This window comes from Canis lupus, chromosome 8, assembly GCF_011100685.1.
Source record: "Canis lupus familiaris isolate Mischka breed German Shepherd chromosome 8, alternate assembly UU_Cfam_GSD_1.0, whole genome shotgun sequence".
In the NCBI taxonomy this organism is placed as follows: Eukaryota; Metazoa; Chordata; class Mammalia; order Carnivora; family Canidae; genus Canis; species Canis lupus.
Genome location: NC_049229.1, coordinates 65,740,197 through 65,765,568, shown reverse-complemented (window position 1 = coordinate 65,765,568; position 25,372 = coordinate 65,740,197). Strand labels below are relative to the sequence as shown.

Genomic DNA, 25,372 nt, shown 5'->3' with positions numbered 1-25,372 from the left:
AAAGGGGGGGGGGATCCCTGGGTGGCTCAGCGGTTTAGAGCCGCCTTCAGCCCAGGGTGTGATCCTGGAGTCCTGGGATCGAGCCTTGCATCGGGCTCCCTGCATGGAGCCTGCTTCTCCCTCTGTCTGTGTCTCTGCCTCTCTCTCTCTCTCTCTCTCTCTCTGTCTCTCATGAATAAATATATATAATCTTTAAAAAAAAAAAGATTAAAAGAAGAATAAGGGGGGAAAAAGCAACCTAGCTGCACCGTACAGATACAGGCTGTGAACGTGGTTTCTCTGTGTGACTTTTCCTTTGCTGAACAGCATTGTGATCACGCTGTCGATGCAGCTTTGACTCGTGCTTCTGTCTCGACATTTGACCGCCCTGTCTCCCAGGTCACCGTACTCCTACAAACACGACTTTCCACACCAGCATCAATTTCGGGCGGCGGACCGACCACGGTTCACTTAAACATCCACTTCTGTTGGGTGCTCAGGCTATTTTCAATTTTTCTTTCATAAATGGCAGCTCAATTTACATCTCTGGGCATAAAGCTCTTTCCACATTTCAGATGATTTCTTTGGGCCAGATTCCCAGAAGTGGAATTACTGGATCAAAAGGTAGGAGCATTTTAAAGGTCCTTGAGACAGATTGCCAAATTTCTTTCCAAAAGGGTTGTATCGATTTATGTTCCCCAAAGCTAAGTGTGCATTCCTTCTTCTCCCCCCTCTCACCTGCCTTGAGCTTCTTTGTACTCCTGTGCCCCCCTGGGGGATGAAGGTCCTGACTCATTGCTGGAATCGGGATTCCCTTCAGTCGCGGAGTGGTTGATGCCTTTCTCAAGGCTCAACAACCCTCCAAAAGTTTCCTGGTGACTGAAGCCGGATGCCTTGTTTAGAAAAGGTGTGCCTGGTTCAGAGGCTGCCAAATCTCCACGTAGGAGCAGGAATGTTCCTGGAAAGTGCAAACTCTGCTAGCCTGCCCCTGATTCTCACCCTGGCAGCTGGCTCCTGAGATAACCTTCCTGGGGGGGGGGGGTGCAGGGTGGTGCCACATTTCCACCCTCACCTAATGCCACTGCTCCAATGAGGGCAGTGGATTCCAAAGGAACTCCTATGGGTCCGTGTTTGTAAAGCAAAGACAAAACCCGAGAGCAAAAAAGCAAAGTCGCAGACGCACAGGCTGCAGGAGGCACCCCTGACCCGGAGGCACCCCTGACCCAGGCAGGCCGACCGCAGCTCGTCTGCAAGGCTCGGACCGCAGCTCATTCGCATGCGACGGAGGAAGGGGAAGTCGGCTTGCATTAGAGATGATTAAACTGGAGGCCCGTGATTTATTTGTGAAATTCCCCGGGGGGAGCAGGAAAAAGAGAGAGAGAGAGAGAGAGGACAGAGAAGGGGGTGGGGGGCAATAGGGGAACGGGACAAAGGAAATATGATCAGAAATAGAAAGTTGGAGGTGAAGACACAGGGATTGAGAAGGTGCGGGGAGGGGAGAGCGCGGGGCAGTCACGCAGGAAAAGAAAAAGTGAGGCCAGAGGGCAGAAACGGCAAGAAAACTGTAGGGGGAAAAAAGAGAAAAAAGGACAGGAGAGGCTGCGAGGCGGAAATTGGAAGAAAAGAGAATGGGGATGAGGATTCGCTGCTCTAAACTCAATGACACGGAGGGAAAAAGAGAATCCGGGCGGTGGAGACGGAGGGAGGGTCGGGGGCGCATGGAGGGAGGAGCACCTGCCCTCTCCCCACGTCGCCTCCTCCCGCCCAGGGATGCAGCAGGGGCGGGAGGTGGGGGGAGCTCGGGGAGGGCGCGGGGACCCCGAAGCGCAGGGTGCAGGCTGTCAGGAGAGGGTCGCGCAGAGCGGGGGCCCACGGGGAGATCCGGTCCCGAGGCACGCTGCGACCTCCAAGGGGAGCCGACGACCGCAGGCGGCGGGCCGGGCCGAAAGCGGGCGGCGGGCCGGGCCTACTCGTGCATCCAAGGGGATGTCAGGTGCACGGCGAGCGAGAGCCCCGAGGCCGTGGAAGGGAATCACCAAAGTTGCACGTAGCACCGGCCCCGAGCCCCCGCCGGGTGGGGAGCTCGTGCTACCTGCAGGCGCCCGCGCATCCCCGCATCTCTGCATCCCCGCATCCCCGCATCCCTGCATCCCCCGCATCCCTGCATCCCCCGCATCCCTGCATCCCCGCATCCCCGCATCCCCCGCATCCCCCGCATCCCCGCATCCCCGCATCCCCGCATCCCTGCATCCCTGCATCCCGGCCTCCCCTCCCGGGACGCGCGACGGGGCGGGCGGGCCGCGGCGATCCCAGATGTCGACGCTAGAGAGCGCGCAAGGGTCGCCGCGCCGAGCCGCGTCCGCACGAGCAGCGGCGGGCGGGACCCGCGCGCACCGGGGTGCAGGCTGCAGGCTGCAGGGCTGCAGGGAGCCGGTGCGGCCGGCGGAGGGGTGCGCCCGGCCGCGCGGGGCGGGGGCGCTGGTCCCTTGCAAACCGATGTCGGGAAGTCATGCACTTTCTTTATCAGGGGGAGAAGTTGCCTCTGCATGGAGTCTTGGCAGGGCTGAGACAAGCACGTGTGGCACCAAAGGGGAGGCGGGGGCGTTGGTGGGCGGGGCTCCAAAGCGTACCCCGAAACCCCACCCCTCGGCTCCAGACTGTACCCCGAAACTGCTTGGGAGGAGAAACTCAGACCCCACCAGCACTCACCACTGCACGGAAGACACACGGACAAACACCCTTTCAGGATGGGGGCAGGGTGGGTGGGATGAACTTTAAAAGCCTTTTAAAGCAAAAAAAAAAAAAAAAAAAAAAAAGGAAGCGAGGTTTGCACGAGGCTGAGGTACTTGAAATGATTTTTGTGTTGCAAATTGCTATGCTTTTACTGAGGCGCTGATGAAAATAAATGAAGCTCCTCTCTCTCTCTTTTTGCTAATAAATGAAATGAAAAAAGCACCATTATTATGCCACCTGCTTCTAATTCCTAATTGTGGTAACTTAATTCTCAGGCCGTTGTTAGCTGCTTAATATCACGGGCGCACCAGCGCATACACACGCAGCAAGCCCTCCCCACCCCCACCCCAAAGCGGTTTGGGTCTCTTTTGGGGGCGGATGAGTGAGAAGGTGTGCGGGCTTCGGGTGTTTATTGAGTTTGGTGACAGTTCCTATCATGAAACGTGCGTTTTGGGAAGGAGAAATCTTTATTCTCTCCAGCATCCCAAGGAGAGCAGAAGGCATAAAAGGACTTCTGAGATGCTCAAAATCTAAATAGTGCATGAAAAGCGATCGTTGAGGCCGTCCATATTTCCTCTATACCGAAATAGAATGGTGTATATTTGCTACAAAAAGAGAAAGCCTCCATTTTTATAAGCTGGTTCCTCAGTGCCTTCTATGAACCTCCAAATCACACAGTTCCCGGCACCCAGTACTATAGCTTCGGCCCCCAAATGAAAGCCTTTCTATCCCTAGAGTAGGAGGCTAGGGGCATCTGATTTAAAATTCCCTCCTGGCAAGTAGAAATTACCAGACCCAACCACAATTTTCCCAAAGTCAAAAGCTGTATATGGCATATTGTCTAATTTTTCCCTAAAAAACTAAGCTTTTTTTTTTTTTTTTTTTTTTTTTGCTTGTTTGTATCTAATGGCCACTCTTTTTGTTGGGAAGTTCTGGAATATGGGACATATTGGGGAGATATCACAGGAGCCCCAAGAAGGTCAGAGTTAGGAGAGGAAAAAAATGTACCTGTAGTACAATCGGGAAAGGATGGGATCTTTCCTTTTGCCCCAACACATTTATCTTCCCGAGGAGTATGCAAACAGCTAAATAAATGCAAGAGAATAATAACAGTTTAATCAAGGACAATTTGCCGGTGTCGTTACATCAGTCAGGAAGGCCGAAGTGGCTTTTGTGAAACCAAGTGAAATCAACTTCATGCTTATTGCCATGGCCTCGTGGTCTTTGACTTCCTCGCCCGAGCCGAGGTTTTTCTCTTACTGTAAATGAAGAGCACGGTGGAACATGCAGGCTAAATTGTACGCAAGCCAGTTTGGGGCCTGGCAGGGAAAGCAGCCAGAGCCGGATCCCAGTTCAGAGTACCCTCCGAGTGTTGCAGCGACACATGGCGATGTCCTGGTGACTGTGAAATCCCGCTCTAGCAGATGAGAACCCCGTCCAGCTCGTAGCAGAATGGCAAGCACGGCCCCGTCTGAAAGATGAACAGAGTTCACCGGGGAGAGGATGCGCAATGGCCAGCCCCGAGTCGAGAAAAGCCAGGAGAAAGCACTCTGAATGAAACTTAGCAAGCTCTCAATGGAGCTGGAGCAGCAGGTGCTGCTAAATAACCAAAATAAGGTTGCAAGCAACAGATCCCATGTTTGCTGGGTTCTTCCCTACGCTGCCTGACAGGAGAAAGCCAGTGTATAAAAAATAATAAGCCCACATCTGCAGGCAGAGCTAGGCCGGTGGCAAGGAGATGCATCGAATGAACCCCCAATTCGGGAAAATATGCAAAAGGTTTGCTCTCTCAATCCTCAGGAAGAACAGCAAGTGGAAAATATGTGTCTGGGCCATAGTGAGGTAGGGCGGATGAAACATTGAATGTTAATGCGGATCATGATCAACCTAGAGTGTCTTATTTACATCTTAAGCTATTTGTTGCTGATTCTCTATGCAACTGTTTTGTACTGGAATTCTCAAAGCTGAACCAGAAGCATTTAAATGACCCCTTGCGTTTGTTTTGTGTCTTCTAGAAGGCTCACACACACACACACACACACACACACACACAGCCGGTCCCAAGTCTATGCACACAGGCAGAGTGTTACCGCCCCCCCACTTGTCTGTACAAATCTCTGGCATCTCTATATTCCCAAACACAGGAGAATCTATGTATTTATTTCTCTCTTGAACTCAACTACGAAACACAAGTCAACACTCTTAAATGTCATCTTTTAATACCTCATATAAAAGGCAAACTTTTCCTAACATGCTTTCCACCGATCCTATTTAATGAACTCCCCCAAATGCTGTGTGTACCCAGTTTCATCCGCAGAGCTAAGGCATGACATAAAAAAAATATATATTTTTTTTGGTATTAAAAAAATGAAAGGAAAAAAGCAGGGGAAATATTTTGAAAGTCAATTAAAATTTTGTGTACGTTTTCATTTTTTAATGATAAATTAAGTTACTAATTTTGTCCGTGCTCTTTGTAGACACTGCAGGTTTAATTGCTAATTGTTAACTGCGAATGAATACATTTGCATATTAATTAGCTCCCAATTTACATTTTTAATTTGCTTCCTTCAAAAGGTGCAAGATAAAAGGTCGTGTTATTTTAAATAATTTATGCTTTATTGCATGAAATACGCTAATATGAAATGTGCCTACTAATTTTAACCCCTTTTCTAAGAAGGAAAATGAATACCATTAAAAGAAGGGAGGCAGAGAGCTGGGTGGTGTTTTGAAAAACATTAAGCCATGTTGTTCCTCGGCAGCAGAACCTGCTTTTTCCTGCAGCCTCGTTGGGCTGAAAAATGAATATATTTGTTCCTTTACCATCAGTTTTTAAAAGTGATAATATATTTAAAGAACAAAACAGCTGCAGTGGATGCAGGCGGTGGGGCGGGGTGGGAAGGGGGCTGCTCTGTGCTTTATCCAGGGAAGGACTCACAAAATGGGTCTTGTTTTCTAGTAAATACTGCCAGCGAGTGGAAGCCCTGGTAAAGTGGAGAAGCACCCAGCAGAAGCCGCTCTCTGGCCCCCTCCCCCTGAAAGTCCTGCCACTCACTTCTGTCTCGGCTTTGGAATCCAAGCTGCTCACGCTGGCTTCTTGAAAAACCTTGAGCTTGTTTTAACAGGAGAGAATTAGTTTTCTTCCAAGAGCTGACCAAAGAGGTTCTCAAATTGCAATTTTCACTCCTCACCTCTTGTCACTCAGCTGCCCTGAAAGAAAATAAAACCCGATGGTTAAAAGGTAGCGATATTAATACATCATGGCTTGGACCAGGAGAGTAATACTCCATTTGGAAGAGAGTGCACAGACTGCCATGATTTTTTACCATTATTGATAGAAATGTGTCCTTTATTTTATTCCTCTTCTCCCTTGTAGGATGTTATTTTGAGCCGTACCCGCAACTGTGGCGCTCGCTAAGATTCTGCAGGGCTTTCGCAACGATCTTTCTGGACTAGCATTCCTGAAACCTTTTTTAAAACAGGGTTTGGGAGCTAGAACATATGAGAGAAACATACACTTATGATTTGGAGAATTTGAAACCTGTCACCTTCGCTCTCCTGTTGCCACTGGGTCTTAGCCCATTCTGTTAGGTTTTTTTTTTTGCTGGTGGAACCCAAACCACGGTCTTGCGGTGGGAACCTCAGAGGTGAGGACCCCCCCCGCCCCCCACCCCCCCGCCCCGAGATGGCCCTCAGCAGGGTTAATTCTGGAGCTCTCTAGGTGGGCAGGATGCACCAAGAAAGGAGGAAGGAGGACAGTGTGTTCAGTGCAAGACTCAGAACGGATGTGGATGGCATTGGGGAGCCTCCCTGCACAGACCCCAACCCCTGACCCAAACCCTCCCTTGTCTTCCAGACCAAAGCACACCCTCTCGGCCCAGGGGGTGGGGGGACCGGCCTGGGATGGAAACTGGTATCAACCAGGCTCATTCCAAGGGTTAAGCAATGGAACCGAGTTGGTTGTTCACCAGAGGATGGATCTTTCCAGGCAATTATAGTTGCAGTGACGGGAGCACCCGCAGGTTCACTCTGGAAGACACACTGGCAGTTAGGTACCCCCCACCCTGGAGAAGCCAGGTGCATGGGCCCATCCCTCCAAGTTACTAGGATTTCCAGGCAATAGGACCTCTTTTTGCTCACATCCACATCAGCAGAAGGGACTCACGACAAGGTGCAGCCTTGACTGTCCATCTAGGAGCGGGTGACTGAAGGAGGGGCAGGCTGATAGCGTGTTGTTCGCATCTCGAGTAGACACCAGTGAGCTTTGAAAGGCGCCCAAACTGCCATACAATAATTAGCTTAGGGCCGTCTCTGCCCGCAAGTGGAAGGGGGAACACAGGGATGTGAGGGGCACTTGCCTTTTGTGCCACGCGGGTGGGTAAACCCTGATGTGCGGGTTTCGTCCGCAGTGAGTGTCGTGCCTTTGGATTCAGCTGTGCCCTGACGCTGCTGTGCATCCCAGGGCACAGACGCTGCGGGGGAGACGGCTTTCCCTGCGTCACCCCGGCCCACGAGCCTCGCTGCGTTTCTGCCTCCGAGGCGGACCCTTCCCATATTTCATAGGCTCCAGCCCTCCCGTAAATCAGGGGTTAATTGTGATTCTTTTCGAGCACAGGCAACCGGGAAGCTTCTGAAGCATCACTTGCAAGTAGGAGCTCAGAGGGAGGGGCAAACTTTATGAAATCCAACTTCACGGCTTTTTAGGCTTTTTAACCGAGCCGTTTGTTGTGCGTGTGTGTGTGTGTGTGCGTGCGTGCGTGTGCCTAAAAAACACAGTAGGTACAAACGTTGCAAAGTCCTGGCGCCCTTTCATTAAGAGAGCCACTTAGGACGGGTGCAAATCACCCACGTGGAGCTTTGCACAGCCCGCGTCTCTCTGACACGCAGCCCGGTTTGTTTAGTGTAATAGTCAAAACATTTTTTCTTCTCTCGGGTCATGTTGATCTGTAGTATAATTTGAATTCTCAAGCTGTTATCCATACATCATTCCCAATAGCATCCAAAGGAAAGGAAACAATTTCATATTCTATAATTAAGCACTAGGAGCATGCAACAGGCGGGAGGGGCCCCGGGGAGGGCCGGGGGTGCAGCGGGGCCGGTCTGAGGTCTGAGCTGCAACCCCACGGCGCCCGGGCCTGAGCCTCACAGAGGAGACCCTCTTCACATCCGTCTGCTCCACGTTCAGGCGTGTAGCCCCCGCTCCCACCGCTTCCCTCCTTGAACGGAATCTTTCTGGAAAATTTCAGCCTGTGTGACGGATGTATTCCAGTGGGGTTGGTCTACTCCCTAATTTAAAAAGCAACCACTCCTGGGTGCACAGAGCGGTCCTATGTACTCTGTGCTGGAGAAGGCTAGGCGGGTTCCTTTCTTTTAATTCCTCCCCCCCTCCCGCCCCCCGAACAGGAGAGGGTTTGAAGAATTGCTTCTCCCATGGATACCGGAGAGGGGAATTTTAAGTAGGAAGAATGTAATCACCCAAATTGGAATTCAGCCAGGACACTGCCAGGGCAATTACTCCTCCTCTCGCGCTAAATACCAGGGGAGTGTGAGTGACCCAAGTGGCACAGACCTGCGGTTCTGCACCCCCGTTCAAGCCCCGGGGCCCGCCTCGCACAGACTGGCAACCGCCCCCGCTGCGTCCTTCAGCTCAGCCCTGTCTCTGACCCGTCCTGCACCAAGGTGCTGTGATTCAAAGGGCTTTAAGCGGAGATGGCAAACGAATTTTTTTAAATGACAACTCTCACTTAGACCTGCAAGGAGCGGCTCCCGTCTCCGGGGCCCCCACCCGTCGATAGATGAGATTATTGTCCCGCGCCTGTCCAGCTCTCGGGGACTCTGGCAAGGCTGCTTCTCTTCTTGCCACTTCCATAGCCCAAAACTGAGCACCCAAGAGGTTATGACCTGCTTGAGGTCACGAACTCAGCCTCCAGGCATGCCCTACCCCAGACTGCTCCCCCACCCCCCCCCCCCGTCTCTTTTTTGATGGGAAAACAACCCGAATCCATGCACCACTCAACTCTGCAGAGCTCTCTTTGAGGACAAAAGTTTGTATTTCAGGCAGGCTTTCTGTATCACAGGTAGGACTGTAGTGAACGTCCTTGGGATGGTCACCTTTGCACATGTCTCTGATTATGCCCTTAAGATAAGTTCCTAGTTGGGTCTCCAGGGTGGCCCAGTCAGTTGAACACCTGACTCGGTTTCGGTCCGGGTCATGATCTCAGGGTCGTGAGATCGATTCTTGCATTGGGCATGGGGTCTGCTTAAGACCCTCTCTCCCTCAGTCCCTCCCCTCCCCACTTGCTCTCTCTCTCTCTAAAAATAAATAATAAATCTTAAATAATAATAATTTCCTGGCTGTGGAATTATTGGTTCGAAGGAAATGCACATCTTTAAAAATGATATAAATGATCAAATCGCCCTCCACAGAGACTCGCCTGCTCCTGCTGGTTGGTTGGATCGTTGTAAACTTTATCACCTGCACATTCAGATTCCGTGTCAGTGAAAGACAAAACACATACGTCTTCCCTGCCGTCTGTCCCCAGGCTCCCACCCTGTAACTCCTCGCAGTGACCTGGCTTTTCCGGCTGTGTGGCATCTGTGGCTTTGCATCAACAGGCTGGTTCTTTGGGCTGGGGCGCCAGTGCGCTGGGGTCAGGGCTGGTGCTTTATTTGAGTCCCTAACCCCAGGGCCTGGCCTGGCCTCCCGCGGGGGACTGGCTCCACCAAGACCTGTGCTGGTGTGAGTGAGGTCCTGGTTCCTTCCCAGAGCAGAGGACGGGAAAGGACACAGTGTTCGGAGCCAAGCCCACCGGGTTCCCACTGCCCCCCATCCCAAGCCACTGTGTGCACATGAGCAAATTCACTTAGTCTCCCAGGAACATGGGACCACAGTGTCTGCCTGCCTTGCAGAGGAGCTTCGAGCTTTAAGGGCAACTAGATGGTAACACCTGACTCTGGTTTTGAGTCTTCTGGTTCCCATTCATGGTCATCTAGTGTCAGTTCATCAACAAAGTTGTCACTAACCGGCAGCCAAGTGAGAAAAATGAGACTCCGACGGTGAGATTTTCTTAAAGCAAAATCTATTCAATTCAAAGGCCTTATCTTACTCAGACATGATATGATTGCTACTTTTTTGCTGCTAAAACCTCCTTTTGTTTATGAAGTGATGGTGACTGGATGTGGGAAGTTGTTTTATTGTGTCTGTATTTTTAATCAGACACACACATACACACGAAACACAATAGGGAATGACTCTCTCCGAGTCCCATTGACGCCAATGATTGTTTTTGGCTCAAAACATAAAGGGCTCAGAACAACCGGTGAGGCTGGAGCTCCAATTGGACTTCTGATCCAATATCCCAACCCTACGTCTGCCCTGGGAGTAGAGTAGGAGTGGGAAGGCAAAACGGCAAGTGTCCCCCAGCGAAATGCCCACCCTTGGTTTTGAGTATTGGAAAGAACAAAATGAGTCTCTCTTTTTTTCAGGACAAAAATGTGAGAAGTCTGCCTGGGGGCCCATATGGAACAGTGACTTGGGGGGGAGCTCGCCACCCCCAAGGGCACCTCTAGACTTGCTCTCTGTTTGGCTCCCCTTCTGGCTTCATCATCCCCATCCTTCTTCACTCCACATGGTTTCTCCAGCTTATTTGTCATCCATCTCATGAAGCGTTCTAGTCCCCTGTGGCTCATGACCGTTTCTAAAAATCAAACCTATCCATAAAGAATGGAGACATGCCAGGGTCCGGGAGATGCACATGGGGACTGAAGGCTCTGGAAGCCAACAAAGCCATCTTACATCACCTTATGGCCTGGGTGTTAGTACAAAATCTTGCTGTATCTTGGTGACTGCCATTCCGTCTTGTCCAAGGGATTGCAGATCCCAGCCCCCGCAACCCTTGGCCTCATGTCTCCCGCTGTGATGCATGAGACTTAGGCCAGATACATGCAGAAACCACCCTTGGAGGAGGCAAATTACTAAGATCTGTTCAGAGAAGCATGTGGGATGCAGTACCACCCCAAACAAGGTCTCATTCTTTGGCCAGGACTTGAGGAGCAGCCCCAAAGGCCATGGATTTGAAGACTTTCAGCACCTAAAGGCCCCAGGGTTCTCTGGCTGTGAAAAGGGGCTTTATGAGTGCAGAGGTTATGGAGCAGGTGCAGTTGATGGGAAGGAGGAGGACACTAGTGGGTCTTGTCATGGCTTTAGTGGTGGCTCCCTGAAAGACCCCTAGAGTCCGTGACTGTGACCATATGTCAAAAAAGGTCTTTCCAAAAAAGAAAAAAAAAAAAAGAAAAAGAAAAAGGAAAAGGGTCTTTGGGGATGGAATGAAGTGAAGGGTCTCAGGATGAGATTGTCCTGGATTATGGGGGGTGTTGAGGGGCTAAACCTGACAAGTCCTTATAAGAGACACACAGACACAGAGGAGAAACAAGGCCATGTGAAGACCAAAGCAGAGATGGGCACAAGGCAAGGCCAGGAGCCTCCAGAAGCTGGAAGAGGCTAGGATGGAGTGACCCCTCGAGCCTTCTAAGAGAGCAAGCGCCTTGAGGTCCGTCGCAGGATTGTAAGAGAAGACGTTTCTGTCTGCCAACGATGGGAGCCCCAGGAAACCGATACAGGTCTCTCTGGGCAGAGGCAGACCTCTGTCAATTTAGGAGGTCAGAGCAGTCCCCGATGGTGCCGGGAGGGAGAGGCAGAGGTGGGCGCACACAGGGAGCGACGCGGTGCCCGCGGCCCCTGGGGAGGCTCCAGGGAAACGTGCCCCAAACCCAAGGGGTAGCAGCCTGCTTCGGGAGCCTTGGCGGGGCTCTGAAACCACTGCAGAGAAGCAGAAAAGGAGGATGAAGTACATAGGAGGGACAGGGCACATGCACACGGATGCCTGAGCAGAAACCACAGCGTGGCTCGTGACAGCGGAGACCTGGAAAACGTGCCAAGTGTCCTGTATTATGGAAACGTCTATTCTGCTTCGGAAAAGCCTAGAAGAAAAAGCTCCTACGTGTTTATCAGAGGTTGGGGGAATTATGGGTGATTTGGGCTTTTATTAATTTTTTCCCTCTCTTTCCACCTTTTCTAGTTTCTTCCACCATGGAATCCATGATCGCATAATATTTTTAAGGCTTTGTGGTTTTTTTTTTTTTAATAAGATCCTTAATGGGAATTGAAAGATAGTCTTTTAAAGTGAAGCCCTTCATACAAAATTGTCAGCAAAGTTATCTGTCTGCCTAAAAGAGCTTCCAATCCCCCTGGTGGGAATGGGAATTAGTTCAGTCCTTTTAGAGAACAATCGGGCAGCGTCTATTAAAATTTAAACTGCACATACCCTTTGATCCAGCAGTTTCACTCCCAGGCATCTATCTTAGAGAAATTCTCGAATACCCATGCAAATAGCTTGTAGAAGGTGTTCGTTGAAGCGTCACTTGTAACAGCCAAAAAAAAAAAAAAAGTGGAAGGGAGCTGATTGCTCCAAACAGGGGAAGGGTTGAATGAATGGTGTGTATCACCGGTGTGGAATACTATTTAACCGCTAAAAAGTGTGAGGCAGGTTTGTACACACTAATATCAAAAGATTTCTGAGCTATAGTTAAGGGAGAAAAAAAACAATTTGTGCAATATGAAGTTGCTTATAGAAAAACTACCAACCTACTTTTGTGTGTGTGTGTGTGTGTATAAAAAATATATATGTATGTATACATATGCATATAAAACATATATATATATAAATATATATATATTTGCCCAGCAAAAGAGATGACAGGCTGTGTCAAACCCCCCTCTGCCTCTTCCTTATAAGGACATTGGTGATTACATTTAATGCCCACTGGATCATCCAGGGCCTTAATCCCATGGGCATCCTGAGTCAGATGTCACACTGTGCATAGCCAGGCAGAAGGAGGTGGCTTTGGGAGGGGAGTGACAGGGGCAGGGGCCTTGCCTTTTGCTTTCTCTAACTGTGCACTGTTCGAATATTATACGTTAAGAATACAGCCACAATTAGTGCATTAAGATAAATCAGCTGGAGGCATAAAGACGCTGGAAAGCTTTCGTGCACTGAAGCGGAGCACAGGACTGTGGGCAGGCACCCTGCCCTTCCCTCCCGTGTCATCACGTGAGCACACATCACCTCCTCTCTCTGCTCCGTGGTCTCATCTGTCCCACCACCTGTGTCCCATCGCAGTGTCCTACGCCCCTTGGAGCTCAAAGGGTCTCCTCTCCAATTCTCTGTTTGCAATGACAAAAGAAAAAATTCATTTCCCTTCCTTTGGGTGGGTGGGTGGGGACCCACCATGTTGCTCTGCACCACGTTGCTCTGCAGGGGAGAAAACAAAATGAGGAAAAAAAAAAAACCCTCTCATCACATGACTCCTAGAGCCCACCCAATACCCAGAGCCCCCAAAGTGCCTCTTCTGCAGAAAGAAGGCTACTTGCCCCCGACCCAGTAGACTTTTAAAATAGTTGATGTGCGAAAAGATTTTCTGAGACTTTGAGAGGGATTTTTAGTACCCTGCTCTATAATAACCAGGAGGTGTTTAATAAACATGATATGCAGCAGTTGCTAAGAGAATCTGATTTATGTACAAAAGCAATGCAGAGCAACTGCTCATCGGGGTTGTGTCCTTTTCTTTGACTGTGAATCCTGATATTCTTAGGGAAGCAGTTGGGCTGAACTTTATTTATAATCAGCTTACAGCATGGATAGCTGTACTGTAAGTGCTTCTCAAATTACATAGCAAATCTTGTTGTCTCCTTAGGCAAATAAGAGGCCCACATCATAAGCTTTAATTGTAATACAGGTCACTGTCAAGGGTAAAATATTTTCCAAACCCTTCTGATTAGTGAAATCGTATCTGACTGAGGCAGGGGCTGGGGCCACAGCCATAGCACCTGAGGACAGCTCAGAAAGCATCCAATAAATAAATTGACATTAGGGAAATCTCATTACGAAAAAAAAATTTGATTTTTCTACATTTGCGTTGGAAGAGTTCACCAAGATGCACGGATCGCTCGTTCCAAGGAGCTTCCCTCCAAAATGAGTCCTAAATACGTTCCAGAAAATACGAGACAAGAGAGGAAGGCTTACTTCAGTAGCTGAGAGAGAGAGGTCAGAGCAGATGGGAAAGATTAATTTCCCAGAAACTCAAGCAGGACACGCACAAGACTTCGAGGCTCTCTCCCTTTGCTACGGCTGCCCGGCAGAGGGAAGCCACAGCACAAACCCTTAGCTGTGGGTCTACAACCCCTCTCCATGGGAACCTCCACAGAAGGATCCCAGAGAGGCCGAAACACCTTTCTAGAACGTTCTCACAGTCCATGATTAACACGTGATGGATCGGAATCAAAAAGCAATCCTGCTTTCTTAGCGCCCTCTTAAAGTCTCCGTGACCTGGCTTTCTCATTCTGTGAACTCAGACGGAAGGGAGCTCGGATCAACCGTTCTTAGCTGAGGCTCATGTGGGAACAAGGGACAAGCTGGATCACTCTGGGCATCAGGCACATCCTCAAATTCTCAACAAAATTTAAAACACGCATATATCCCTTTCTCTTTTGTTCATACTCAAAAGTCCAATTCTCAGCTCCTCCACAGAACCTTCTCTGCTTCTTTGTCCCTTTCTAGAAAGGACAAGCAGATCCCTTTCCCTGTACTCAATTCGATCCAGCCTCAATGCAACCCCTGTGGGTATGCCCTCAGTTAGTACTCAGGTGTCGGTGCATATGAGACAGACGGAGGGGTTCTCCGGGCGCCCTAAACCCACTCATTCCTTCAAGTCACTCAATAAATAGGGATCAAGCACCTGATACGTACCAGGCGTGGTTCTAGGCGCTGGAGGTACAAAAGTGGCCAAGACAGAAGGGGTGTGTGCAATTTATAGTTTGACGAGGCGAAGGAAACCAAACCCAAATAGAAAGCCAAGGACCAATGGGGATGATCGCTGTTGAAGGAAGCAGCATTAACAGAGACCGCCCAAGGTCCGCGAAGGTCTCTCGGCGACCCGGAGGTCAGGGCCCGCGTGCCGAGGTGGGGTTGGAGTGCTCTGTGGAGACTCAGCAAGGCTGGGAAATACAAGACCAGTGCTCTCCCCCCTGAGCTACGGAGCCAAGGCTGCAAAACCTGTGCCCCATGCTGTGGGGACTTGGCGGTCTGCAGAGAGTGCTGGGTGCTGTGCAGTCGCCCTGCATCCTTTCTAAACCCTGGGACTCAGGTGAGCAGAGCAGATGTACTGTCCCCTTTCCCAGAAGAAGAAGCGGAGGCTGATGGGTAGGAGGCCTGCTGGGAATCCCTCAAGCAGTGAGCAGCGGTTCCTCCTCACTGTTCTGCACCCCCCCACCCAGACGCTGGAGCCTTGAGATGTGTTCCCATCCCCGGGATGACCGTGACAGGGGTTAAACCAGGGCAGGATAGCCTACAGGTGTGCCCTTGCGCAGTGACCAGCCTGCACCACTGCACAGGGCAGCCCTCGGCAGGAGGGTCTCTTTGGGCATCTGAACCGCACTGTCCTTATCTTCTGTTGCTTTCACTCTGGGACTCCATCTGCCTTTCCCCACCTCCTTCCCACCCTGTCTTCCACTTTACTCCATATACGTCAGGCTCCTCCGTGCAAGTGGGCCTCGGAAAATGCTGTTTCTCTTGCTTCTCCTGACTTCTACTCAGGTTCTTAGTTTTCTTGATCCTAATCCACGACACCTGTCACTGAGAAGCATCCCTGACTCTCCCCTCCAAGTCACTAAAACCCTTCTCGAGTCTTCCTGTAGCCTCTCTGACTTTCCCTGCCTTCCCATCTCAGTCAGCCGCCAGAGTAATCTTTAAGGGGTACAAATCCCACCATATCACTCCCCAGCCTAAAACCTATTCTAAAGCTTTCCATGGCTACCAGGACACAGATCAAATCCTCCCAGTGGCTTCCAAGAATTTGCTTCGTGTGGCCTCAGCTTGCCCCACATCCTTACTTGATGCCATGCTCTCCCCTCATCTTTGTCTAGTTTCTTGAATTCACAACTTCGTCCTGCCCCAGGGCCTTTGCACATACGGATTCCTCTGCCGGGAATGCAGAAGGAAACTTCCTGACGTAATTGAAATATGGTTTTCTGTTTTGCTCTCTCAAAATAAAAGCTGACACTTCGCAAGTGATGTATGCTTCAGACAGTGCTCTAAAATTTTTGTGCTTTCACCTATTTAGTCCCCACACAGACACCATGAGGGAGGTGGTACTTATTAGTCCTTTTGCTTTGAAGACCCAGGCTGCGAGGCCCTGAGAGGTTAAACACTTTGCCCAGAGATACACAACTAATTAGAGCTAGAACTGAAATTCAGGTCAGTGTGATCTCAGAACCCCCAGTCTGTCTACTTTCTTGACCCCGTGGGGAAGCTTTCTATTTACAATAGTGTGCGAGCCGCCTAGCCTTATTTTTGTAGATCTAACACAGAAAGAAAGCACGCAGAGCATACCAAGTACCCAACAAATATTGAATATGCAGATCCACGAGGCAGGAGTAGCTGGGGAAGAGACAGAGCCGTGCCTGGTGCGTTCCCTCCCAGCACCCACAGAGCTGGGCGGTGATCACCGTAGTGGTTTCCTTGGCTGTCGTAACAAATCACGGCAAAATCCGCGAGTTTGAACACCACCACTTACTCTCTTCCACTCTGGAGGTCGGAAGCCCAAACCTGGTATCAGTGGCAGGAACCAGGGGGTCAGCGGGCCTGTGCTCCCCCTCCCCCAGAGGGCTCTAGGACAAAATCCATTTCCTGGGCTTCTAGAGCTTTCTAGAGCTGCGTTCCTTGCATTCCTTGGCTCACAGCCGCATTCTTCACCGCCAAGGCCAGCAACTGTAGCATCGGGCTTTAGAGGCTGTTCTGTCTTCTGTGCAAACTCTCCTCTGCCTCCCGTGGTAGTGACACTCAGGAGCACATTTAGGATCCACCGGACAGTCCGGGATGGTCTCTTCAGCTTGAGATCTTTAACCTAATCACATAGAGGATGCCCCCATTGCTGTGTACGGTGACATACTCACAGATTCTGGGGGTTGGGGCCTGGCTCTCTTTGGGGACCATTAGTTAGCCGGTCACAATACTAATAGCTATGAACCAAAAGCTAATTGTCATCTTATCCCCTGCCACTCTCCGAGCTTCACACGGGGCTCCCATCAGACCTCACAATAGGGGCTACCACACAGATACTCAGCACCGCTCATTTCTCCAGTGAGAAGACCAGGGCTTAGTAAGAGGCTGAATCAGGATTCGAACCCAGGCCACTGGGGGTCCAAAGCCTTGCAACTAACCCCATGCCGCCTCTAAGCTCAGCAGGCATCTCGGGAGGGCAGAGAACAGACCCAAGCACCAAGGTAAGGGGGCCCCATAGCCTCACAGAAAACCTCACAACAAGCTCCAGACTGACGCACCCCGGCCGCCTCGGCATGGGTGGTAAGCCCTCTGCCCTGGAGCCTGGGCACCTGCAGGCCAGGCAGGTGGGAGACCCGGCCAACCCCACCGCGTGTCAGCCTCACTCAGTGCCCGCAGCTTTATGGCCTCGCGCCCGGCAGGCCTCCGTCATCGCCAGCCACTCCGACTCGGGAGCACTGCACCTCGTTAATGTATTATTTATTTTATTACCTTATTGTGGAAGTCGGTGTTTATAATTCGCTACTTTGTATAATGGCCTTCTAATGCACACAGTGCTAAATAATTTAACGATGTCTTGCCACAGCCCCCCAAGAGCCCAATTCCTTCATCCTGCTAACTAGGTCAACGGTTTAAGTCCAGCCCCATCATGTTCCTTTTCTGTGGAGCATCCGGGTGGAGTGAGTGTCACCGAGAGATGCAGGCCAGGACCAGGGGTGACTAGCATCCTGGCATCTGGAACATAGGGGTGCCGCCCGTCACCTCTGCCTCGAGGGCAGGGAACATGTCTGGTGGGCTGAATAAAGGTCCCCAAAGACACATCCTGAGCCCTGGGACCTGTGGATATGTCCCTTACACGGCAAAAGGGATTTTGCAGATGTGATTGAGTTGAGGACATTGAGATGGGGAGGGTGTCTTGGATTATCTGAGCAGGCCCAGTGTCATCACAAGGGTCCTTGTAGCAAGAGGCAGGGGCCTTGCCGAGAGTCCAAGGGGAGAGGCAATGTGAGAGATCTGGAACTATTACACATCTGGCTTGAAGATGACAGAAGGGGCCCCAAGCCAAGGAGTTCAGGTGGCCTCTAGAAGCTGGGAAAGGCAGGAAACAGTTCTTCCTAGAGCCTCCAAAAAGAAACTGCCCTGCTGACACCTTCACTTTCACCCCATATCCAGTTCCTGACTTCCAAAACTATAAAAGAATAAATGTGTGTTGTTTAAAGCCAGCAAATTTGTGACTTGTTCTAGCAACCGTAGGAAACTAATACACCACATCCCACCTAACACAGAGCTTGGCACACGGCGGGAAAGTCTGCTGAAGCAACGAGATGAGCTCCGCCGGCATAGATGATGCGGGCGGAGGGTTGATGGAAGGCTACCCAATGACCCGTGAGTATGGACGCAGCATCCAGACACATTGACACCAGCCTGGCGAAATCCGGGCCAGATTCCTAAGCCTTGGCCAAATGGGGTTGGCAGGCAAATGGAGCCCACAGAAACCCCAGACCTCCACTACAGCTAATGGGCTCCATGTCCGCTCCTGCCAAGCTTTTGGCTGGTGAAATGTACGATCACTTGCTCGTAGTCAGATGTGCTTTGTAGACACCAGGGTCCCCACCCCAGCCAGAACTCTGGAGGCAGGCAGCACAGGTTTTGCAACCCCCATAACAGAGGTGAGAAGATGTACCCCGGGGGCTTCCGCGAGCCAGGGGTGGGCCTGGCACACCTGGAGTCCCACGACCCCTCGTGACACCGAGCTGCTGGGGTGTGCTGAGCTCCAGATGCATCTTTTCTCCTCTTATGGGGGCACTGATCCACCCTGTCAGGCAGCACAGGGAAAGGATCCAAGTAGGTCCCTAATTTGATAACCAGCTCCTGTATCACTGATGGCTCTTCCATATGAGCTATAGGTTAGGGAGGCAAATTCCTTTTCCTTCCCCATCTATCATTTGGTCTCTGGTCAGCCCGTCAGTCACCAGCCATGATCGAACACCTCCCTTGAGCATCCATGCACTCCACCCACAGGAAAAACAAACATATGAAGCATCAAGTTCCCGGCCCTGGGGACCCGGTGTCTGCAGGGTAGGCTGGCCAAGGGCCAGGAAAGTCGGAATCCCGGAGCAGAGGCCATGAGAACTTCAGCTAACTTTCTCCTGTTAGTCTCTAGGTGCACCGCTTGCTGGGGCGGGGGGCGAGGCGGGGGGGGGGAGGGGAGCCGACAGGAGGGGGAAACATTAAAGTTGATGTGACCCACAAAGAATGAGCCAGGGCCCTCCCCGCCCCCTGTGATGACACAGTAGGTCGAGGACAAGCCTCCTATTTACTTATGGAATTTCCCCGGGAGACCCACGCTCTCAAACAGAAAACCCACACATGCATCTCTGAGTGCATGATGAGGAGCCTGTGTTCCAGAGACAAGGCAGGCCCACCCCACCCCCAGCAGAGTGCTGCTGGTGTGGCCTGTGGTCGTGGGTTTGTTAAGGTTCGATGGTGGGTTTACGCCCACCCCTTCCTTCATCTGTTCACGCCACACCTGTGCATTGAGAGCCTAGCGGGGCTGGGCGCAGCTGACACCCGCACCCCCGACCACCAAGGAGCTCCCACTCTGCGTGGGGAAACGGCCATCAGCAGACCGCCGCTGGGTGGGCGCTCAATGCCACAGGTCCAGGGAAGCTCCAGGGAGGGACAGGGGCGTCAGGAGGACCCAGCCAGCCTGAGAGGCATCTGGGGAATGTGACACCTGCTCTCAGTCCTGCACAACTAGGAGCTCATCAGGCCACGCAGGTAGAAAGGTGGCTGCCATTCATCAGGAACCCAGAATTAAGAGGATATCGAGTGTACTCCTGGAAACACAGGATTCCAGTCTTTCCTGGAAGGCTTCCTCCTGGCTGAATAAATGGGCAACTTGCAACTTTAGACACCCGGGGAGGCCATTAAGATGCTACGTGGTTTGAGGAAGCGGAGAGCCCTGGCTCTCTGAACCACAGCTAGTGTTCATTGGGCCCATGCTTGTGACAAGCCTTGACTGGACTTTGGGGACACGGCAACGGCCCAGGAACCATTGACCCACAAAGGGAGGGGTGAGTGGTGGCAGAGCCGACCCCCAGGTATCACTAAGTATTCACCACGGACACATGCTGTTTGTCGGCCCAGTGTCCCTCCTCCTGGGAACTGATCTGTGCCTGAGCCTTTTACAAGATGTCACAAGAAGAAAAGCTCATGGGCGAGCAGCAGGGTGATGGTGGCAGGAATTAGCCTAACAGACCCCAACGGATGGTGACTCTCAAATGAGTGAGTTGGGGCTTCTTGGTCATATGCTGTGTTTCCTCAAGAGATTTGCCCACCGCACCCCCACCCTGTCAAAGACACACAGATTTCTCCTTTTAATAATAAGGGAATATAATAATTACCACCAGCACTATTGCTGAAACTAGGAAACCTTGTGCCAGGTGCTATGCTACAGCACTTTATTGCATTGAATTCTTTTTTATTTTTTAAGATAGATTATTTATTTATTTATTTATTTATTTATTTATTTATTTATTTATTTATTTATTTATTTATGAGAGACACAGAGAGAGGCAGAGACACAGGAGGAGGGAGAAGCAGGCTCCCTGTGGGGAGCCCGATGCGGGACTCGATCCCAGGACCTGGGGTCACACCCTAGGCCAAAGGCAGATGCTCAACCACTGAACCACCCAGGCGTCCCTTTCACACTGAATTCTTAACTCGGCCCTGGGGGTCAACTAGCATTTTCTTTATTTTACAGAAAAAGTGGTTGAGTTTCAGAGTAACTGTCTTCCCCAAAGCCAACAGCTAGTTGACGGCCTCAGGACTCAAAACCGGGTCTGCCGGGAGTGTTGCGTGAGGATGAGTCAAGACATGACCCAAAGACCTCAGGCAGCCCACTCACCTGGACTGCCTGTTAAAAATGCAGATTCCTGGCTCAGCCTCTGACATAAGGAATCAGAATCTGGGGTTGCAGAAAGGAAGAGAATCTAGATTTGCATAAAACACTCCCTGCCCTGGGATGCCTGGGTGGCTCCTGGCTGGATGCCTGAGCGTCTGCCTTCGGCTCAGGGGGTGACCCCGGGGTCCTGGGATGGAGTCCCTCATCGGGCTCCCTGCATGGAGCCTGCTTCTCCCTCTGCCTGTGTCTCTGCCTCTCTCTCTCTCATGAATAAATAAATAAAATCTTTAAAACAAACAACACTCCCACCCCTCCCACACCAGCATCCTGCGGCACCCCTTTCTATCTATACCGGGCAAGTCACCTCCTTCACTATAAATTCATGCTGCCCCTCACACAAGAAGACACGGCCTCCACCCCCACTCCCACCCGAAGGGCCATTTATGGCGTGTTTGGTGGTTCTTTCTTCCAGAAGGGGGGCAGGCTGTGCATAGAGCAGTCCCTATTTGTAACCAGCAGGATGCTCTAGGCTCTGCTGCTGTCCTAAGCAACCTTGAGATCTCGCTTGCTCGATACATGATGCTAAGCGTCCCCTGGCAGGGCACCCTGCCTCACACAGCACTGGGGGACGCAGGGTGATGTGGCTCTGCCGTCTTGCGTGTGGCCTCTCAGTCACGGCCGCAAGAATACAAAGTACGGGAGGGTCTCCCGGCTAGCAGTTAAATGCTGCAGGTAGGAAGAGATGTGGGTCACTCCCTCTCACAGCCTATTGGCCAGAACGGGTCCCCCCGCCTCTCCAGTGGCAGGGGGCAGGAAGTGGGGTCCTCCCATGTGCCCAGAAGGAAAAGAGGACCGGAGGTGGCCAGGGGGAGAGCAAGTCCTCTGGGGCAGCTGCTCAAATTGTCCGTCTCCTGAATGGCCCTGCGTTCAGAGACGCGTGATCACAGACCACCCTCTGTCCTCGGAAAGGTGACCCTCAGGGAAGGCGCACCAAGGGCTCTGATTGCTCCCGCGGCCCAGAGAGGGCAACTCTCAAGGGAGGAAGAAACAGAACGAGAGGCAGGGCAATGCCTGGGGAGGAGGCCCGAGGCCGGGCGTCGGGAGACCGGGGCTTTCATCCTGCTCTTGCCTTTGACTCTGTGCAACCTCGGGCAAGTGGCCTGAGCCTCCTGGGCCCCCTCCTCCACGCATGGCAGGCTGGAGGCGTGGGAGGCCTGGCAGCTCTGACATCCTACGGTTCTAGAATGGGCCATGCCCTCTGACCTCAGGTCCACCCCCACTCTGGGACGCGGAGGAGGTTTTCCAGCCAAGAAACCCCGATTGGCAGAGCAGCTCAGCCAGCACAGGTGGAGGCTACCGGGTGCCTCTCCGAGCCCCATCCGAGCCCCCAGACAGGGTGGCCCAGCGACAGGAAAGCCACTTGTCCCCGAAGGTCCCCGAAGGTGCCATGTCCACTTTCCTTGGGTGACCTTGGCAATACCTCGAGAAGGCTCGAATGTGGGGACTCCCCGAGGACCACCTCCAGGGGATTCCAGGTGGGCAGGGGCCTGATAGAGCCCCGGGGGTCTGAGGATGGCCCGTACCCCTCTCTGCTCCTCCCTGGCTCCTGACCAGACCTGACCAGCCCGGGGCCAGCTCCTGCGGGGACCTCCGCCTCCCCCTGCTGCACAGTCCGCTCGCCACCTCGGGGTGTACACCCTTGGCCACAGGCCAGTGAGAAGCTTCTAGAAGGCCAGCGAGAAGCAAGTTCATCCAGCAGGAGTTACACCCCTCACACATCTCCTTCCTTCCCTTCAGTCCCTCAACGGGGACGATGCACGTGTGCAGAAAACTGTGACTTCATTTGTCTTCGGTGACTGCTTTCATCTTGCTCCCTACCCCGAGCCCTGTGACAGCAGAAACCCTGATTTTGCCAGCGAGGCTATGCCGTCACTTCCAGGGGAAAGCTTAGTGTCTTTTGGGACTTCTCACCCACTTTTTCTTTCTTTCTTTCTTTCTTTCTTTCTTTCTTTCTTTCTTTCTTTCTTTCTTTCTTTCTTTCTTTCTTTCTTCTTTCTTTCTTTCTCTTTCTTTTCTTAAGATTATTTATTTATTCATGAGAGACACAGAGACAGAGAGACAGGCAGAGACACAGGCAGAGGAAGAAGCAGGCTCCATGTAGGGAGCCCGACGTGGGACTCGATCCCAGGACCCCAGGATCACACTCTGGGTCGAAGGCGGTGCTAAACCACTGAGCCACCCAAGCCGCCCTCGCCCACTTTCAAGGACCCTCCCTTCTCCCTTCCCACGATGAAGTCTGGGCCCAAGGGGTCCCCGCAGTGCTGGGGGCAGAGCAAGGCCTTGTGAGGCCCTAAGTGACCCCCAGGTGGGGCGATACTCACCCCTGGGCCCTCTGTGCCTCCTGAGGAGTAGCACTGCCATTGGGACTCTGGGCATCCTGCTTTGGCGTCTGCTGGTCCTTGAGTGATGTGCCGCGCTCACTGGTCCTGGTCCCCAGGGCCCACTCCAGTGGCCCCCTCGCCCCACCAGGTCACCTCAGGACTCCAGCCCGGCTGGGCCTCCCGGAGTCTGCAGACTCTCCGTTGCTCTCTGGGCACCTTGCCAGAGAGGGTGGGCCTGGTGGGCCGCCCTGGGCCCGCTAACCGGACCTCTTCCCTTGGCCACCTCTCTCCACCACTCTGCACCCACCTCTTGCTCCCGTGGGGGTCTCCATGTCGAGCCTAGGAAACATGGAAGGAGCGCCCTGCTCAGGGACCAGACCCTGGGACATGGCCCCCCCCCCCCCCCGGATGCTCATCCCGACCCCGAGCGTCCTCCCTTCCCATGCACCAGAATCTGCCCTCCTTCCCACCTTACGGATCACCCTCCCATGGGTCCTCCCAGCTTCGGCTCCTGAGATCTAAAACCCGGCTCTGGAGGCGTTCTGAGAAAATAGCTTTTCTCTTCAGAGAGCCTGGCTTGCAAGAACATTACCTCACAATGAGTTTTTATTTTTAAAGGCCAGTCGAAACTCAAAGTAGAGCAACACTTCTTTGTTCCAGGCAGTATCAGCCCTCGCTTCCCCGGAGCGAAAGCCTCATGGCCTCAGCTTCAAGTTCAAGGGTCCTGCGAGGGAGCGAGGAGGTGGGAGGAGAATCTGAGTTTCCAAGAAGACAAAACACGAGTGATATTTCAAAATAGTATTGCTCCTTCCTTCCTTCCTTCCTTCCCTCCCTCTTTCCTTTCTTCTTTTCTTTAGTTGGACACTGGTTTACTTCCACCTACATCCTGGTCACGCAGCATTCTGGGCGTGTGGTGATGAGTAAGACAGGTCCTTGTCTTCAGGAGCTAGCAGTTCATGGGGCGCCTGGGGGGGCTCAGGTCACGATCTCAGGGTCCTGGGATCCAGCCCCGCATCAGGCTCCCTGCTCAGCGAGGAGCCTGCTTCTCCCTCTCCCCCTACCCCTCCCCACCGCTCATACGCTCTCTCTCAAAAATAAATACATAAAATCTTCAAAAAAAGAAAAAAAAGAGCTAGCCATTCAGAGGGAGTAGGGTGACTAGCCATCCTGGTTGCCTGGGGCTGAGGGGTTTCCAGGGATCTGAGGCTTTTTGTGCTCAAACCAGAACAGTCCCAGTGTTGGTTACCCTGAGAGAGACTGATGATGCCATATAAGAAGCCATGAGCTTCATGCCACTACAGAAGGAGTCACTCAACGAGCTGGGGGAAATCAGGTTATGCTTCATGGAAGAGGCAGCAGGCACCAGTAACAGTATCAGCCAATGTCTGTGTGTGCCCTGTAAGCGTGACCCCATCCAATACTCACAACTCACCCCTGCAGCCAGCACCATATTGTTGTTGTTGGGGCGAAGCAGGCTTCCAGAGGAAGGGACTGGCCCAATGGGGAGAAGGGGACCCCGTCCAGAACAGGGTGGGAGTGGGGCACGATGAGCAGGAAACCAGAAAATCCCGTGGACTGGAGGAAGAGGGGATCCCACAGTCCCTGCCATCTGAGCTCGAGGCCTGGGAGAGGAGTTAGAGCACCCACCGGCGAACTGTGGAAGTCCAAGGGCCTGGAACTCACAGCTGGGGGGCAGTGCTCCCTGTGCCTCCCCTACACGGGAGGTGGGCTCAGAGTGTTGGTGAAGCAGCCCACCGGTGCTAGAGCAGATTCCAGCCCAGATCCACCTGGAGACCTGAACCCAAAGTCTGTGTTCAGGGACGCAGAGAGCCACGGGGACCAAGGAGAGCATATGGGTTCCCTGTTGCTGCTGTTAACACGCTACCACAGTTCAGTGGCTCGAAACAGCACACTTTCTCTCCACTGCTCGGGAGGTCAGAAGTCTAAGGTGGCTTGGCAGGGCTGGTTCCCTTGGAAGGGTCTAGGGAGGGATCAGTTTACTGGCCTTTTCTAGCTCCTGCAAGTGGCCCGCATTTCTTGGCTCACGGTTGCATCCTCACCTCGCTTGGGCCTGTGCTTCTGATGTCACATCTTTCTAGTAAGCGCCCTTGTGATCACGTTGGGCCCACCCAGATCATCCAGGATGTGTCCTTGGCTCAAGATGCCTCACTTAATTCCACTTGCAAAGTCCCTCTTGCACATAAGGGAGCATACTCATGGGTTTTGGAAATCAAGACAGGGCCATCTATGGTTTGGGGGTA

At 52.2% G+C, this 25,372-nt stretch overlaps 1 long non-coding RNA gene across 1 annotated transcript; it reads right to left on the bottom strand.

Annotated features, from left to right (window-relative positions):
* Positions 1–2,949: 2,949 nt before the first annotated feature.
* LOC102155533 lies at positions 2,950–23,689 on the bottom strand. Its single transcript, XR_005362952.1, has 4 exons — positions 23,582–23,689; positions 23,112–23,450; positions 5,765–5,919; positions 2,950–4,183 (listed from the first exon to the last, which is right to left on the bottom strand). It is a non-coding gene; the product is annotated as an uncharacterized LOC102155533 (long non-coding RNA).
* Between the last annotated feature and the right edge of the window lie 1,683 nt (positions 23,690–25,372).